Genomic DNA, 18,404 nt, shown 5'->3' on the forward strand with positions numbered 1-18,404 from the left:
CTTATTGGCTCCAAGTGACATTTGCACTGGAGCCATGTTTAATAGCAAATATTTCCTTTTTCTTCATTTAACTCCGTTACTGAGCAATTATATAACCCGATCTGTAGTGAGTAAAATATTTCACCAGTAGACAGTTTTGAAAGGAGTTGGTTTGGTGGCAAACAAAACATACACTGACGGTATCTGGTTCTTTTAGTTAAAGATTTTCACAGAACTTATTGGTCCTCAACTTGCAAATACGGAAAACCACGTTTAATTTTTCTTTAAAATAGATACAAAACAAATGTTTTTGTATAGACGTTATGTTCTGCCAAATTTCTCTTTCAGTAGATGTTAAGTTTTGCAAAAATTTGCAATAGTGACCACGCCTGTTTAGTGTGATGTATATTTTGTTAAATTTTAACTAGCACAATCGAATTCTTGCATGTAAAATAGGTATTAATTCATATATAACTCAAAACTGAAAATTTTGTAGATGTTTAGTTCTGCAAAACTGTTCTCAATTTAACAAATACGATACTACAGTGAATGTTTAACATTTAACAAAGAAATTCGCCAAACAGTCACGCATATTGAGAAGTTATTTTATTTTCACTACTAGCTTCGGTAATTCAGACGCCATCTTCAGGCGCCATATGCACCTCTCATAAATTATCTATATTGGCAATGGATCAACAGAGATTACAGTGATTTGGTCAACTGCTGTAAAATCTAGTATCTGATGGTCAGAATTAACTACATTAACTGAAACATCAGCAAGGTTAGCAAATATCGAAATTTTACTTATCATGCGTGCACAGTATAGCAGAGAGAACGCACGACTACATTTGTAGTCGATTTGGGGCAACACAGCGTGCGAAATACAGTGCGCAGAGTTTCCACCCCTGGCAGCAACGACGGCCCCAACCGGGCTGGACATTAAGTCGAATCGAGCCTGGACAAAGCACACAGTTACGTCATTCCATCCTGCTTCAATTCTCTGCCAAAGTTCATCTCTCGACAAGGCACGACCAGAAGTTTTCCAATGGCTGAGAAATGTGTAGAACGAGCTGGCGAAGGCAACAGTCGAGCATCGAAGTGGGTCAACACAACAGAGGACATACGCAGTCTGGCGTTATCTTGTTGAAAGTTAACGACTTGGAGACTTCAGTATAGTTAACAGGGTTGGGTTGTTTGGGGAAGAGACGAAACAGCGAGGTCATCAGTCGCATTGGTTTTTAGGGAAGGATCGGGAAGGAAGTCGGCCGTGCCCTTTCAAAGGTACCATCCCGGCATTTACCTGAAGCGATTTAGGGAAATCACGGAAAACCTAAATCAGGATGGCCTGACGCAGGATTGAACCGTCGTCCTCCCGAATGCGAGTCCAGTTTGCTAGTATAGTTAACAGCTACTGGCATTAATATCTCACAGATTTAATGGCTGTTGTCCCAAAAGCTACGAGAACTGGAAGTGCTGTTGTTGTGAACTGTGTTACACCCCTTACCATAACACAATGTGCAGTGACCTTATGACAATCATGACTGCGAAAAGAAACGTCCGTTCTCCTCGGAACCTCCACAGAGGGATAGGTCCATCGTGATCGTGTATCGAGTAAGGTACCGGCACTCGCTTGAAAAGACGACGTGGTGGCGCCCATGTCACCAATGTTGCCGTTGGACGCCCCGTTATCCCTCTCTGATGAGCAAGCGTATACTACCCTTAGCGCTAATTTGACGTTCGTTAGATGCTGCCTTCATGGTGTTGCAGTTTTAATGACCAGCCTAACACTGCAGTCTTTCTTACCTTTCTCACTAGAGACAAACCAAATAGTTCTGATGACATAGACGTACTCTTTAGATCCTACACAAGAACGTGTTCACTTTCTAGCAGCGTTCGGCGTTTGGAGGAACGAAGGATCTTATACAATAGGGAAAACGTACAGGTCAGTCCCACTTTCAAGAGAGGACAACGGAAAAATGCGCGAAATTACAGGCTTAGTTCTTTAATGTTCGTCTCCCATGAACCACGAACCTTCCGAGGTCGGGTGGCTTATGCGCCTCAGCGATAGACAGCGATATCCTACGTGCAACAATAACGGTCTGTAGGGAGGCCAGACAAAACTTTGGTTCATCAAGAGGAGCACCAGCCCTTTCAGTAGTTGTAACGTTAAAAATCTAGATGATTTGGTCTTGTAATACCAGTGAACATACCCTTACGTAATGGTATAGCGAACGGTTGTAAGCTAAGGGAAACTACAGTTGTTCTTTTTTCCGAAGACATGCAGCTCTACAACATGGATAAATGATAATGGCATCCTCTCGGCGAAAATATTCCGGATGTAATTCGGATTTCCAGGCAGGGACTACACAGGAGGATATCAAAGTCACGAAAAACAAGACTGGCATTCTATAAGTCAGACGACAGAATGTTAGAGCCCTTAATCTGACTGGTAGGTTAGAGATTTTGAAAATGGAAATGGGTTGGTTGAAGTTGTATATAGTAGAAATTAGTGAAATGCTATAGCAGGAAGAACAGGATTTTTGTTTATGTCAGTACAGGGTTATGAGTGCAAAATCAAATGCTTTTGCATTATTCTTGAAGAAAAAGCTAGCCAAGATAGCTAGCAATTCTTTTTATTACCATGATCTGTTTCGATAGAACTGCGTTGTCATCAACGGATCTGAAAGTTACAGAAACAAACATAGCAAATGAAGATGGTTTTAATGTATACAATTTCATATAAAAACTGTACACACTTTTTCAGTATCGACGATACCTTATAACAATATTAGTTACACATGCTAGTTACAATACTGAAAAGCCGAGCGGGGTAGCCGCGCGGTCTGAAGCGTCTTGTGACGGTCCGCGCGGCTCCCCCCGTCGGAGGTTCGAGTTCTCTCTTGGGCATGGGTGTGTTTGTCGTCCTTAGCGTAAGCTACTTTAAGTTAGATTAAGTAGTGTGTAAGCTTGAGGACGGATGATCTCAGCAGTTTTGTCCCATAAGACCTTACCACAAATTTCCAATTTCCAATACTGAAAGTCACATATTGATGTTGCATCAAATAGAGATTGTAGGTTTAGAGAAAGCTTTTGACAATGTTCGCTGACATACACTGTTTAAAATTCTGAAGGTAGCGGAAGTAAAATACAGAGAGAGGACTGTTTGGTACAACCTGCACAAAAACAGGTCGTCAATTGCAAGTCGATTGGTATGAAAGTAAAATGGCAATCAGGGAGTGAGTGAAACAGGGTTGTAGTCTATAACTGATGTTATACAATCTGTACGTTAATCAAGCATTGAATGAAACTGAAGACAAATTTGGAGAAGCCGTCAAAGTCCAGGGAGAAGAAATAAAAATTTTGAAGTTCTTCGATGGCACTGTAACTTATTACACAGAGCAAAAAACTTTGAAGAACAATTGAGCAAACGGGGCAGTATCATGAGAAAAGGGTATAAGATGACCATCAACAAAAGCAAAACAACGATAATGGAATTTAAACGAATTAAAGCAGACTGTGTTGACGGATTTAGATTAGGAAACCAGACACTACAAGTAGTAGATGAGTTCCGCTGTTAGGGCACCAAAATAACTGGTGGCTGTCGAAACAGAGAGAATATAAAATGCAGACTGGCTATAGCGAGGAAAGTTTTTCTGAAAAAGAGGAATGTATTATCATCCAATATTAGTGTTAAGAAGTATTTTCTGAAGGTATTTGTCTAAAATACAGCCTTGTACGGAAGCGAAACGTGGAAGATAAGCAGTTCAGTCAATAAGAGCACAGAATGTTGTGAAATATGGTACTACAGAAGAATGATGAAGATTGGGTAGGTAGACTGAGTAACTAATGAGAAGGTACTGAATAGAATTGGGGAGAAAAGAAATTTGTGATATACCTTGATATAAAGAAGGGTTCGGTCGATAGGACACATTCTTAGACATCATGGAATCATTAGTCTGGTATTGGTGGGAACCTTGGTGTGTTAAAATTGTAGAGGGAGATCCAGAAATCAATACAGAACGAAGGTTCAAATGGACGTGGGTTGTAGTAGTTATTTGGAGATGAAAAGACTTGCACAGGACAGAATAGCGTGGAGAGCTGCATCAAGCCAGTCTTCGGACTGAAGAGCTCTGCAAAATCATTGATCTCTATCCAACATGTTTTATGCTGAAGTTTTGCGACTTTTTGAAGAACGAAAATATCCTCTATGAGAATCAAGGTGTTTTCTGCAGAGACAGCGTGAAATTCAGCTCGCTTAATTCGTCTACGTCTACACCATTACTCTGCTATTTACAATAAAGTGCCTGGCACAGGTTCAATGAACCAGCTTCAAGCTGTCTCTCTATCGTTCCACTCTCGAATGGCGCTCGGGAAAAACGAGCACTTAAATTTTTCTGTGCGAGGCCCAGCCCTGATTTCTCTAATTTTATCGTGATAATCATTTCTCCATTTGTAGGTGGGTGCCAACAGAATGTTTTCGCAAACGGAGCAGAAACCAGGTGATTGAAATTTCATGAGAAGATTCCGTCGCAGCGAAAAACGCTTTTGTTTTAATGATTGCCATTCCAATTCACGTATCATGTCTGTGGCACTATCTCCCCTATTTCGTGATGATACAAAACGAGCAGCCCTTCTTCATACTTTTTCAATGTCATCCGCCAGTCCCACCTGATGCGGATCCCACACCGCACAGCAATTCTCCAGAATAGGGCGGACAAGCATGGTGTAAGCAGTCTCTTCAGTAGACCTGTTGCACCTTCTAAGTGTTCTGCCAATGAATCGCAGTCTTTGGTTTGCTCTACCCACAACATTATCTATGTGATCGTTCCAATTTAGGTTATTTGTTATTGCAATCCCTAAGTATTTACTTGACTTTACAGCCTTCAGTTTCGTGTGACGTATCGCGTAATCGAAATTTTCTGGATTTCGTTTAACACACATGTGTATACCTTCAGACTTTTCTTTACTCAGGGTCAAATGCCTCTTTTCGCACCATGCAGATATGTTATCTAAATCATTTTGCAATTCGTTTTGGTCATCTGATGACTTTACATGACCGTAAATGGCAGAATCATATGCAAACAATCCAAGACGGCTACTGAGATTGTTTCCTATATTGCTAATGTAGATCAGGAACAATAGAGGGCCTATAACACTTCCTTGGGGAACGCCGGATATTACTTCTGTTTTACTCGATGACTTTTCGTCTATTACTACGAACTGTGACCTTTCCGACAGGAAATCACGAATGCAGCCGCACAACTGAGGCGATACTCCGTAGGCACGCAGTTTGGTTAAAAGACGCTTGTGAGGAACCGTGTCGAAAGCCTTCTGGAAATCTAAAAATACGGAATCAATTTGACATTCCCTGTCGATCACTCATTACTTCATGAGTATAAAGAGCAAGTTGTGTTTCGCAAGAACGATATTTTCTGAAACCGTGCTGACATTGTGTCAATCGTTTTCTTCGAGGTACTTCATAATGTTCGAATACAGTACAAGTTCCAAAACCCTACTGCAAATCGACGTTAGTGATATGGGCCTGTAATTCAACGGATTACTCCTACTTCTCTTTTTGGGTATTGGTGTGTGACTTGTGCAATTTTGCAGTCTTTAGGTACGGATCTTTCTGTGAGCGAGCGGTTGTATATAATTGCTAAATACGGAGCTATTTTATCAGCATACTCTGAGAGGAACCTGGTTGGTATACAATTTGGACCAGAAGCCTTGCCATGAGATCCAGTGAACTGTGAGGAGTTTCTCCCAGACTGAGAGCTGGAATACATTCTATACAGATAGGCACAAATACAGTCCATGTAATCTGAAACCGTGTGATATTATTCAGAACTCAGAACCAGATATGTCGCAAAATATCCATATTAACGAGGAGCAAACAGATGAGCTGTTTTTCACGGGTAAGTCGCACCGCCCTTCAATGGATCAACTCTTCGCGAGGGCACTGGTAGTATTGACAGTTGTCCCACAATTTAAATAAATGTATAGTATTGAGCATAACTATGCAGAAAAGCCCATAAATACACTATGGCGAAATAAATGAAAAAATGTAATATTTATTGATTTTTTGGAAAGAGAAAAATTTATGGATATGGAACTTTAACTTTAGAACTTTAAAAGACTTTTTTTTTTTTTTTTTTTTTTTTTTTTTTTTTTTTTTTTTTTATGGACTGTATTGACCGGCTTGAATGCGGACAAATTCAGTGCTGCGTGAAATTTGCCTGTAATATAATTTACAATTCCGATTAAATACATTTTTGAATTCTAGGTCATTGTTGATTTACCATACATTTTTGAATTCTACGTCATTGTTGATTTAATCAGAGTTCTCACCTTAGACGTAGAATTAGTCCTTCTGCCACAATATTAATTCATTAGCCGCCATCGATGTTCTTGACTTTGTTGACCGTGTGTATCTTCCAAAGTCGGCATCGGTTTACTACACGAAGACGGTGGAAACCAAGGAATACAATGCTACGTCGCTTTATATAATTCTCGTAAAACTTAGATACTTCTCACTACTTTTTATTCACAAGACAATAAGACTTGCTTTGCTTGTCGCACAAACCATAAATACTAACAAGATGGCTGCCTTTCCGCACACACCAAAAATTACGTTCATCCCCTACAAGGTAACAATCGGAAGTGTTCGTAACTCCTTCTTGGAGTATGAAAGAAAAGAGAGTCCAATACGAACATTACAGAGATTATACTCTACATTCCTCTCAATTTAATCTGTGGCGCAGCCTTTAAGGTATTGTATGTCTCTGCGTCGGAATGTGTCATTGCAACATGATTGTCGATAAATCGATTGTCGATAAATCGGAATGTGTCATTACAACACGATTGTCGATAAATCGCAGGAAACAACAACGACGAAACACTGTCCGGGCAGAGTGGTCCGTAGCGACTTAGAGTGGAACAATTACATAGAACTAAAACGATTACAAAGAACTAATCTTAGGACAAATAAATTGCAAACTGAGAACTAATGGTAAACTCCTAAGGAGACGTTATTCACCAGTGAAAGAGTTGGCTATCCGGATACACTTTACAGCGATTACTGAGTATAGATTCGTCTGTCTTGGATCACAGCCAGACTGAAGATAGACAAGACCTTAAGAAGAGCTGTGTTTCTCGTCGTGGTGTCGTTTACTGAATGCTAGAGGGTCACGGAGATGCTCATCAAATTCGAAAATGAACCTTCCAAGAAGAACTGCGCAACGTTGTAAGAGGTCCGAGCAGATGTAATACAGATGTAATTTTATGTAAGAGGTCCGAGCAGATGTAATTTCGATGTATTGCTCATGCGTTGCCTGCGATATGCAAGGTATAAGAGAATCGCTGACCAGAGAGCAGTGTTGACTGTGCGAACTGTCTAGCAGTAGCAGTAAGTTGTTGCCAGTGTGTGTGTCTGCTCTGGTCTGGTCTGGTGTATCGTGTTGGCAGGGCCGGTCGCGGTGCAGCGATGCCGGAGCCTGAGTATTATTGTATAAGGTAAAAAAAATCAGCCTCGCGCGTGTGTAGTAATATTATGTAAACTCCCACGTATATCTTTTAAAAATGTCCTAATAATAACAAGCATTCATTTCAATTTAAAGAACTTCATTTTTTTTTCAATGCATGATCATTCCGATTGTCGCAAAAGAAAAATCATTTGCTTCCTTTCATACATAACAAATGTATAGGCCAGCATTGCACAGAGCTGTGCCGGAAAAGAGCTATTGTAAGAGCAGATAGTTGCCGACTTTATCGAGGTGAGAATTTTTGCTTTTTATTCAGAATGATCTTACAGGGCCATGACGCAGCACTGCTGTCGTCCAAATTTTACCAGGTTACTGAATTTATTTTTTTTATTGCGAGGTTTAGGAATTTTTCTGTTTCGAGCTTACATTAAATGAGAAAAGAATTTTGTGGGTACATTAAATGGGAGCCAGTTTTGTTCTGAGGTTACACTAAAATTAGAATCATTAACCAAATAATATTTAATTAAAATTATAATTTTTGTGGGGAGGTTACAACGTAGCGTGTGTTTCAAAACGAATATCGCCATTTTAAGGTTTTGTAGCATTTATCGTATTCAATTTACAGCTATAAATAATACATCAAATGATGAGCAACTCAAACTGTTTTTACACAAGTGCTCAATGCGAGCAGCATTCGTCACACGGCACACATCGAATACACAGGCGAGTTCTTCCCAGACCTAGATCACTGCTGCAGCAACTGCTTCATACCTGTTTATTAAGTTGGACAGATCAACTGATAGCGGAGACACATACACATAATTCATAAGTAAAAAAATTGCTTGGCGTGGGATGGGGTGAACGTAGAGGCCACGTTCAAAAAGCTCTGGCATCCGGCCCCATGCGGCAAATCCACCGGTCGTGTACAACAGCAAATGACCAATCACGTCCTCAGTTATGCCAGAAAGGCGGCGCACCATCTTGCTGCCGAATGAAGTTACGTGGTTCAGCTCCCTGAAATTGAGGAATGACCCATAATTTTAGCACATCAAGATAAACACCAGTTACAGTTGCTTCACAGGAAGCCCTTATATTTTATATCAGGATATGGCACCAAAAACATTCAGTGTAGAGGATTCTCGTTGCAACTGTACCATCTCGTCGGGATTTGCCGATTCTCACATGCACCTGTTATGTATGTGCCGCATTTCCACTTAGCTGAAATGTCGATTCATCACTGAAGATGACACGATCCAGAAAATATTCATCGTCGTGCAGCACATTTCGTTTGCAAAGTTGGCACTTAAACCGTAGTCTGTAGGCTTTAGAGCTTGTAATGACTGCTACCGATAGGGATGTGGTTGTATACGTCTTCTCTAAAAGTCTCCAAACAGGCTTCACTGAAACTGCTAATTCATGACTAGTCTTCGGAGCCAATTTCTTGGGGCTACACGTCTCTTGGTCGTCCCGTACTCATCCCTTTGCAAAGTCAGGCATACAGACAAAACTGTTTGTGTAGCTCTTTCATTTGATGTATTATCTGCAATTGTAAGTTCAGTGTAATAAATGCTACACAGCCTCAAAACCCCGACGTTAATTTGGATGCATCGGGTATTACTATGTCACCACAGATCTTGTGAAACTGCCATGAAGGAACAGCGAGAGAAATTCGTCCTCATGTGGAAGTTTAATGACAATTGCACATACATGAAACAGGAAAAGCGGAACTTAACTGTGCTATATGAAAGGCTCTCCACCACACTCCTGAAAGTGCTTACGGAAAATAAATGTAGATCTAGCATTGTGTGAGACAGCAGAAAATCCAGTTGCTTTTAAACGCAAAGAATATTGTGGGAATTTAGATCACTAACTCGTCAATACTTAAATAGAACGTCCGCCAGGTCATGGTAATGTGTGATGCATTGGTGATTATGTATTTAGTTCCTGAAATGTCTAAACAACGTGCCGTCTGCATAGACACAGTGATAATATCTCTCTTTTTTGCGTGAGCAGCGTACACAGAACTTACCTTACATGGAGATAACAGCCCCGGTGTTTGTTTTAAACACAATTGCGTGTGTATGTTAATTTGGGGCGATGTTTTGTGAGTTACGTATGTAGATTAGTGTCAGGGGCGGAGCTCATGGATATGCAAGCTACCGCAAGACTTATGGCAGTTCTTCTCTACCTCAAGTATGCCGCCGTAGTTGAACAACCGTATCCTGGACATTTTCACGTTCTAAAAGTTACTTCGCAAAATGATTACTCATTTCTCAGCTTCATACTAGATTTTGAATCTTCCCGTGGTTGATTACTGAATACAAATTTTCAAAAACAAAATACTTGTCAATCAAATTACGAATAACCAGACACTGGTTATGGCACTTTGGTTGAACTACGTTTTACTGCTGAGTTTCCATTAATGATGCACGAAAACGTCTGAGGTTATTACCACTCGAATATTCGGTATATAGGAATGAATGATTATAGACCATTGTGGACTATAATGACGATCATATTTCTGTGGTAATAATGCTGTTCTTGGATCGTGTACATGTGTAAAGAAACGTGCATTTACGTAAGGACGACAATCTGCTATCATTACTTTTGCTACACTTACAGCCAATGTAGCAATCTCCTTCATGTCCAGCAGCGTACAAGCATTCCTGTCTCATACCCAAACTTTCCATGCCCTCTTTATCTGCCGGCCGGTGTGTCCATGCGGTTCTAGGCGCTTCAGTCTGGAACCGCGTGACCGCTGCGGTCGCAGGTTCGAATTCTGCCTCGGGCATGGATGTGTGTGTTGTCATTAGGTTAGTTAGGTTTAAGTAGTTCTAAGGTCTAGGGGACTGATGACCACAGGTGTTAAGTCCCATAGTGCTCAGAGCCATTTGAACCATTTTTGAATCTCTTTATCTCTCTTTAACTGTTCCATCGCTTCAACTTCCTTCATTATATTTCTTTGCGACTTTTTACGCTCTTTTTTCTTTCCTTATCTGTTATTGTCTTCAGCTAATCTGAGTCACAAGTGATTTCGTTACTGTTGACACTCAAAATTTTAGTCCAAATGATTCAAATGGCTCTGAGTACTATGGGACTTAAAATCTAAGGTCATCAGTACCCTAAAACTTAGAACTACTTAAATCTAACTAACCTAAGGACATCACACACATCCATGTCAGAGGCAGGATTCCAACTTGCGACAGTAGCGGTCGCGCGGTACCAGACTGAAGCACCTAGAACCGCTCGGCCACCACGGCCGGACAAAATTTTAGTTCTCCATTCTTGTTCATTTTTACAAAAACCATGATTGCAGAAACGCAATCCTTATTTTATATTATTTTATATGAGACACAATAGTTGTAATATTGCCAAGTATTTTACAATAAAACAAAATAAATAATTTAACACATTTGTGAAATAGTAGTAAGTCAGCCTGATTTGAAACTGCATCTTATTATTTCTGTCTCTCTTTTTATTACTGGAGGGAAGCAGGAGCAACGGCGAAATATGAAGTATAATTTCTGATGACTTTTTTAAATTTTGTATTGTAACTAAATTCTGCTTGTTTTTTTTTTTCCTGTTTTACATTGATGATGATGGGATCCCATACTCCTTGACAGAGCGTAGGGGACGATGCGGGAGACCCGCACCGCTGTACTAGGCAAGGTCCTAGTGGAGGTGGTTTACCATTGCCTTCCTCCGACCGTAATGGGGATGAATGATGATGATGAAGACGACACATCAACGCCCAGTCATCTCGAGGCAGGTGAAAGTCCCTGGCCCCGCCGGGAATCGAACCCGGGACCCCGTGCTCGGGAAGCGAGAGCGCGACCGCGAGACCACGAGCTGCGGACCAATGTGCACGTGTTAGCACTGTAAGTATTGATTTCTCGATGAAGATAATGATAAGCTTCCATTTTTATTTCCTTGTGTTTTTTTTTTCATAAGATGAAGTATAACTCCAACCTGAGGCACACGTTTCGGTGCAACTGGCAAAGGATGCAGCGACAACGGGTGGTTGTACTGTAAGCTGTCCGGCGGCCGCTTTGAGATCCCCGTGCGCGTCTGTGCGGCTCTTGACAGGCGAGGCAGCCGGTGCCGACAGCCAGCGGCGCCTAATTGTACGATCACCACAACAAGAGATGAGAAGTGGCCGGAGGCGGCGCTTCTGGGAAGGCGGGCAGACGGTCTGCGCTGCAGACACCTGCCTACCTGCCCGCTCGGCCGCTCCGGCGCCAGATGGACGGCCGATACCGGCCTCTGACGCTGCGCCTCCAGCTGACGCCGCGGCGATTCCAGAGGCGCGGTTGCGCGCTGCCGGAAGTCACGAGCGCCCTGCGCGACAGCCATTCTTCGCTCTCGGCGATGGGCTGCCACTGGAGCGACTTCGTTCTCTGGCAGCGACCACGCCCCTCACCTGCGTAATTTAACATCGTCAATGCTGCGCAGCGGGCTACACCTGCCACTGTCAGCGTTCCGATGTGTGGCTACGTTCTTGTCTGTGCCACATAGTAAGTATTCACCCAGCGGCCCGTGCCAGCCAACAGTGTCCAAATGGAGGTTGAAATCCATCGTAACGTGACGTAGCTACGGTTCTGTGTGACTGTGAAGATGAACTAACACGGATGTGTATGAATCCCTTTCCAGTCATCTGGGTAGTACAGTCTGTAACATTTGTGGCTTTACAGCCATCTTATTAATTTACAAGCAGCTCTTCCTAGAGCAGTTGACAATGTAGTAATGGGACGATGATTTGTTCGATATGGATATCGTGAAAAAGACCGCCTAAATTCTGGTCCTCATCTACGGCTGGTGGTTGTGTTCGGAAGTAGCGCGTCGAAATGATGAACTTCAATTATTAATATTAGAAAAACTAAATAGTGAATTTACTTGCCTTTCATATAAAAGCATCTCTCAATAGCAGTCTATCATTTCATTATAAAACGTACTGGCAGATTAAAACTGTGTGGCAGACCGAGGCTCGAACTCGGGACCTTTGCCTTTCGCGGGCAAGTGCTCTACCATCTGAGCTACCCAAGCACGACTCAGGCCCCGTCCTCACAGCTTTACTTCCGCCAGTACCTCGTCTCCTACCTTCCAAACTTTACAGAAGCTCTCCTGCAACGAGAAAGGCAAAGGTCTCGAGTTCGAGTGTCGGTCCGGCACACAGTTTTAATCTGCCAGGAAGTTTCAAATGTAAAGTTATTTTAAAAAATGTTGTAGAGTCTAGTATGTCGCTACTGAAACGGTATAAGGATGGCAGTTTACGGCACCCGTCCATATATAGTGGAAGACTGAAATACAATTATTCCTGTTGTAGTGGATGCTGTTCAAACTGTTCTCAACATATAAGAGTCTAGATTTTAAGTTGTACGTAGGTCCATGAGCAATGAAATTAACTGGAAACGTAAAAAAGCCAGAGGAGAAGGTCTGGAGGATAGATTTGGTGAGATGGATATAAAACTGAAACAGAGTAATTTAGATTGTGCAAGAAGATTAATAAATCGTCTCATTAGGGAGCATGGGATTAGCAGCGCAGAACTTAGAGATGAAATGGATAATAACGTAATGGAAGCACTAAAATTCAGTGCATATAAGGACTAAACAGTTCTGATAGTAAAACGAATTTGGAGGTATAAAACACACTCGTCGTTGGTGATTCCCACATTCACGTCTGATTTTTTTAGATTGCAACTTTTTCGTTCACACGTTTTTCGTATACGTGTAGGAGGAAATGTTATTCCAAAAATTTCTCATGAAAATCCGTCCACTGGAGTCTGAAGTGGGCAATTTTCTTGTTATCTCCATATTGGGAAGCTATGTATGTAGCGTTGCTTTTGTTAGGTACTCTTACGAAGCTCAGTTACATTAATTTCGTTTATAGCTACAAGAATACCACTTCAGTGCATAATTTTCAAGTCAGTATCAAATAAAGAATTAGCTGTGCCATCTTCAGGAATGAAGCTGGTATTATAAGCCCCTAAATTTATTTTATTGCTGGCCATATCCCAACGCAAGAAACATCGTTCCATCAGACACTAACTCTAAAAACAAAAAAGTTATATTCCAATTACATTAATGAAAATCTTTGGGTTACTTTCGTGGAGGTTAATTATTACCTTGAGACAGATGAAATATTGGTAGATGGACTACGAGAGCTTCACTTGTGCATGTTATTAACAAATGGAGTTTGGCAGTGAGGTACCGTCAAGCGATTTAAGCATGTCTAAGTTCACAAGTTACCAGCCAGTAGTCTCTCTGTGCCTGCGCCTTGTCTTCGATCAGACCTCGGGTATGAGTAGTAACGACTCCAACCGACTGTCATCACTTCCATCACAGACAAAAGACTAAGCGACATCCAAACAGACGTCAAAATGCCTTGCATCTGGCCTAGCAGCAAACTGTTCTACGGAAGTATAACGCAATCTTCTCTCTTCCCTGGTGTTCTGCAAAATATTCTCTGGGCATGTCCTTATATATGACTGCGTAGCTCAGATTCTTCATGTCGAATAACTTGTTAGCAGGTGTCACGAGTGCTACATAACACCTTACTTTCGCATGCAAAACTAGGCACACACCTGCAAAAATACTTGTCTAACAGCAACAATTGCTGACAAACAATTCAATTTGTGAGATTAAGAATGTAAGGATATACACAGTGAATATTTTGCAAAACACCAGAGGAGAGATATGATGGTCTTACACTCTTTTGACCAATCATATAATGCACGTCATGAGAGTTCGATCGCCGCGCGGAGTGGCCGCGTGGTTTGAGGCGCCATGTCACGGATTGTGCGGCCCCTCCCGACGGAGGTTAAGAGTCCTCCCTCGAGCGTGGTTGTGTGTATTGGTTTTAGGATATGTCAGTTTAAGTTCGTTTGAATAGTGTCTAAGGCTAGCGACCGATGACCTCAGCAGTGTTGTCCCTCAGGAATTTACACACGTTTGAAAAGTTCGATCTTTCTTGCATGTCGCCCTCATGCTATTGCAGTTTTATTGAACAGAAGCGTAGACATGTTGTAATTTTCACACTCATCGTAATTCATCGTCGTCCTAAATCAATTGTAAGAGATATTGTTCATAACAATAGATACCAACACTGTATGCTGAGATCGTATACAACGTTAGACACAAAACAATGTAGGAACTATTTTGTACGGAGCGAGGTGGCGCAGTGGTTAGCACACTGGACTCGTATTCGGGATGACAAAGGTTCAACCCCGCGTCCGTCCAACCTGATTTAGGTTTCCTGAGATTTCCCTATATCGCTTCAGGCAAATGCCGGGATGGTTCCTCTGAAAGGGTACGGCCGACTTCCTTCCCCATCCTTCCCTAACCCGATGAGACCGGTGACCTCACAGTTTGATCCCCTCCCTTGAATCAACCAACCAACTATTTTGTGAAGGCTATAAACCATGACACACAACGAATACTTCAAATAGTTTCAATTGACAGCTTTCCTAAGATTTATTCCTCATCCAATATCCTGAGAAAAAGAGTGCACCATTTCTCATTTTTAGCAGTCTTCGATTGTCCCTTAAACGGCACTACATACTCTGTTTTCCTAGAGTTATATAGCGGTAAGGTATCGTCTTGGATTCTATTTACAATTTCCAAAACAAAACGTCGAGAAGAGTTGAATTGCGAACATTTTAGGTTAGGCTTTACCGTGACTGTTATTGACATTAAATGAAACAACAAGTTTACTGTTACCAATCACCGTTTTATTTATTTCCACGACGCGTTTCAAAGGCATAAACCTCCATCATCGGGTGGATTTACATTATTTAGTATGACATTTGTGTGTGTGTTGTGTTACTATTTTTTGGAGGAACTTGTGGCACTGCCTAGTGGAGAAACAAGACACTATTTCAGAACATGGTTTTGGATTTCTTCTGACAAAAATTTTACTGCTGTAGCCAATATGATTGTTGTACTTAAAGTCTGTAACATTTCACCTGATTGTTATTAACAAGTATGAAGTTTAAGCCATTTTAATATTTCACCTGATTGTATAAACGAGTACGAATGTTAAGCTAACTTGTGAAAATCGGATTTATATGCCACCTGAAGTACACACACATATATTCGACGCCTCAAAACAAACACCTCCAAATCCTTTAAATAATTATTCTGTAATAATGTTGTTACGATGTATATTCTTTGTACTTTGCGATTATGTCTTCTCTTCTGCTATACGAACCTTGCACCCAGCAGATTCCAGACGCCATGTTTGTTTACAAATGTGACAGTATACATGTAATGTGTTACGACAGCGAAAGGAACCTGTGACCATTGGAGGTACTCTCTCTTTTACTTATTTTATGTTTATTATTAGATATCAGTTTAATTTTTTGTCAGAAGAAATCCAAAACCATGTTCTGAAGTAGTGTCTTGTTTCTCCACTAGGCAGTGCCACAAGTTCCTCCAAAACATCGTAACACAACGCACACACAAATGTCATACTAACTAATGTAAATCCACCCGATGATGGAGGTTTAAACCTTTGAAAAGCGTCGTGGAAATAAATAAAACGGTGACTGGTAACAGTAAACTTGTTGTTTCATTTGATGTTGAGAAGAGTGCTTGAAAAGTAACTGCAGGAGGCGAAGTTCGAAACAGCAGCTTGTCTGAAAACCATGTAGCACCGTACCATTTGTGCGCAGTAATGCTTCGTCGAATACTCCGTCATTAAACTTTTTTTATCGGTCTTATGATTATACGATGTATGGTGGTTTTATGATTAAACGACGTACGTCGGCAGGAAATTTCTCATCGTAAGCACTTTGTATGTATCCAAACATGTGGTGCGCATTAGAAATCTCGCCTGTGACAAATCTAAAGTGTTTAGTGAGAAAAATTTACGTGTGCAACGATAAGAATACAGTGGGAATGTATTCACATCCGTTGGACGAATGTAATGCAAACAAACACTCCAAACCGACATTTCACGACAATTAATCTGGAAGCAAACGCACCACATATAATGAAACCATGAAAACCGTCTGAAGATGAATCATAACGATTCGAAACCGGTAACGGTACCCTTTGAATAAAGGAACTGAAAATAAATTTGTGGCTGGTTGCTGTCTCAACACCATCAACATTTGTCTTCAAATAACAGCCACGGTCTCCAACCATGTTATCGTATGACAAAATTCCAATTTCTCATACGTTGTTCGTTCACGAAAAGACACCACATACTGTTGCAGAAGTTTTTTTTTCTCTTATTTGCTCAGTAAAATGGCGCCTCTGGCAGGTGCACATATAGGATTACTTCATTAAGACACGGCTGCGCTGTTGTAATGAGTACCCTGACGCCTCCCGTTAGTTACAAAAAAGTAAAGGACCGCACGTCATCGTTCAGTGTCTCCTGTCTTTACCTTCTGCTTCTGTCTTGCGTTATGCACAGATTAGGTTACGCCATTATGACAAGAAATAATGAGAACAAAAATGCGTCGGGGAGTCGGGCAGCCAGGATGGCGAGAGTGGCGGAAACGTACCTGCGGGAGTTTGTACCTTTGAGTCCAGCAGCGGACGTGAAAAAAGTTCCGTGGCAGAAGCAGTGGCTGCACTCGAGCGCCGAGCCGTATGGAGACCGTTGCCCACTGCAGATTTTCTCTCCTGTTACTAAGATAAACAGTGCACACGTCTTGAAGGGGGGGGGGGGGAGGGAGGGGAGAAGGGTTGCAGTGTCCCTTACACACTAATTCCATAAATGCCTGTGCACACAGTTCTCCATGATGACACATTCCGAAAAGACGTAACTTATGTATGGATGGTGTTGCAGTTGTACGCTTTTCTCGAACACGTCTTGAAGTTTTTGGGAGAGTCTGCATCTACGCCTACTATACTCCGCAAGCATCTTACGGCGTGTGATGGAGCGGTTCGTTTGGCACCACTAAAAGTGTGTCGCACTCACGATGGTAGTGGATCACTTAGTCTTACAAAAAGGACTTTGATCAGCTGAGCACTAACTGTGCACAAACAGTACGATTAACATTATTTATTCGGCTCTGAGTGCCAAGCCGTCTGAAGTTCTGTAAGTAGGATTTTAGGTTTTTATGTTGGTAACGCCACGTAGTGCTCTGTATGAAAATCACTGACTGTGCTGTGTGCAGTCTGTGGCTGGTTGGACTCATTGTTGCAATATTCGCTATTGCAGTGTTGGGCAGTTGGATGTGGAGATGGGCAAACTGAAACACGTAACTGTTTCGAAACAAATGAAACAGTACAATGTAATGTTTCGATACGCTGTTTCGAAACAGTTTGTGTTTTGTTATCTAATAAACCTACACATTTTATCATCTTGAATGTCTACTGTATAAGTTTGTCCATATAAACACAAATGAGGTGCGAGAGCGCTAATCATATCGCAGAAAGTATGAAACTATCACTTAGGCGTCTTGGCAGTTTCGTATTTCATGCAGCAAATGCGCTCCTTTCGTGTCGTGTGACTTTCATACCTTTCAATTGGCTGAGGACAGCCATAGCCTAAGACAGAAGAACCACCACGAACGGAACTGGAGGTGGGAGCAAACTGCAGACACAACGGATATGCTACTGGGATTCCCACTTTCCGTTAGTATGGGTAATATACCCATCCTGCTAATTTCCATGCACACTAAGGGAATTATTGTGGATAATAGGCACAGTGACTATAGTCTCACAAATAATGCCAAATAATTCGAATAAATAACAAAATATAACAGAAAAAATTTTGTCTTTCAAGGTGTTTCGAACCGTTACTATAAATTCACCATGCTTGCCAGCCCTTCCCGTTCACCAGTGATATGTCAAACAGATTGCTTGCAATTATGCCTACATCAAATTTATGTATATGTCTAATAACTGTCACTCTACGTCTTTTTTTATTCGAAATGTTGTAGGCTTACTTGCGTTTCTTAATATGATTACTGTACATGAACAGAGAAGCGTATG

This window comes from Schistocerca serialis, chromosome 5 (genome assembly GCF_023864345.2).
Source record: "Schistocerca serialis cubense isolate TAMUIC-IGC-003099 chromosome 5, iqSchSeri2.2, whole genome shotgun sequence".
NCBI classification, from domain to species: Eukaryota; Metazoa; Arthropoda; class Insecta; order Orthoptera; family Acrididae; genus Schistocerca; species Schistocerca serialis.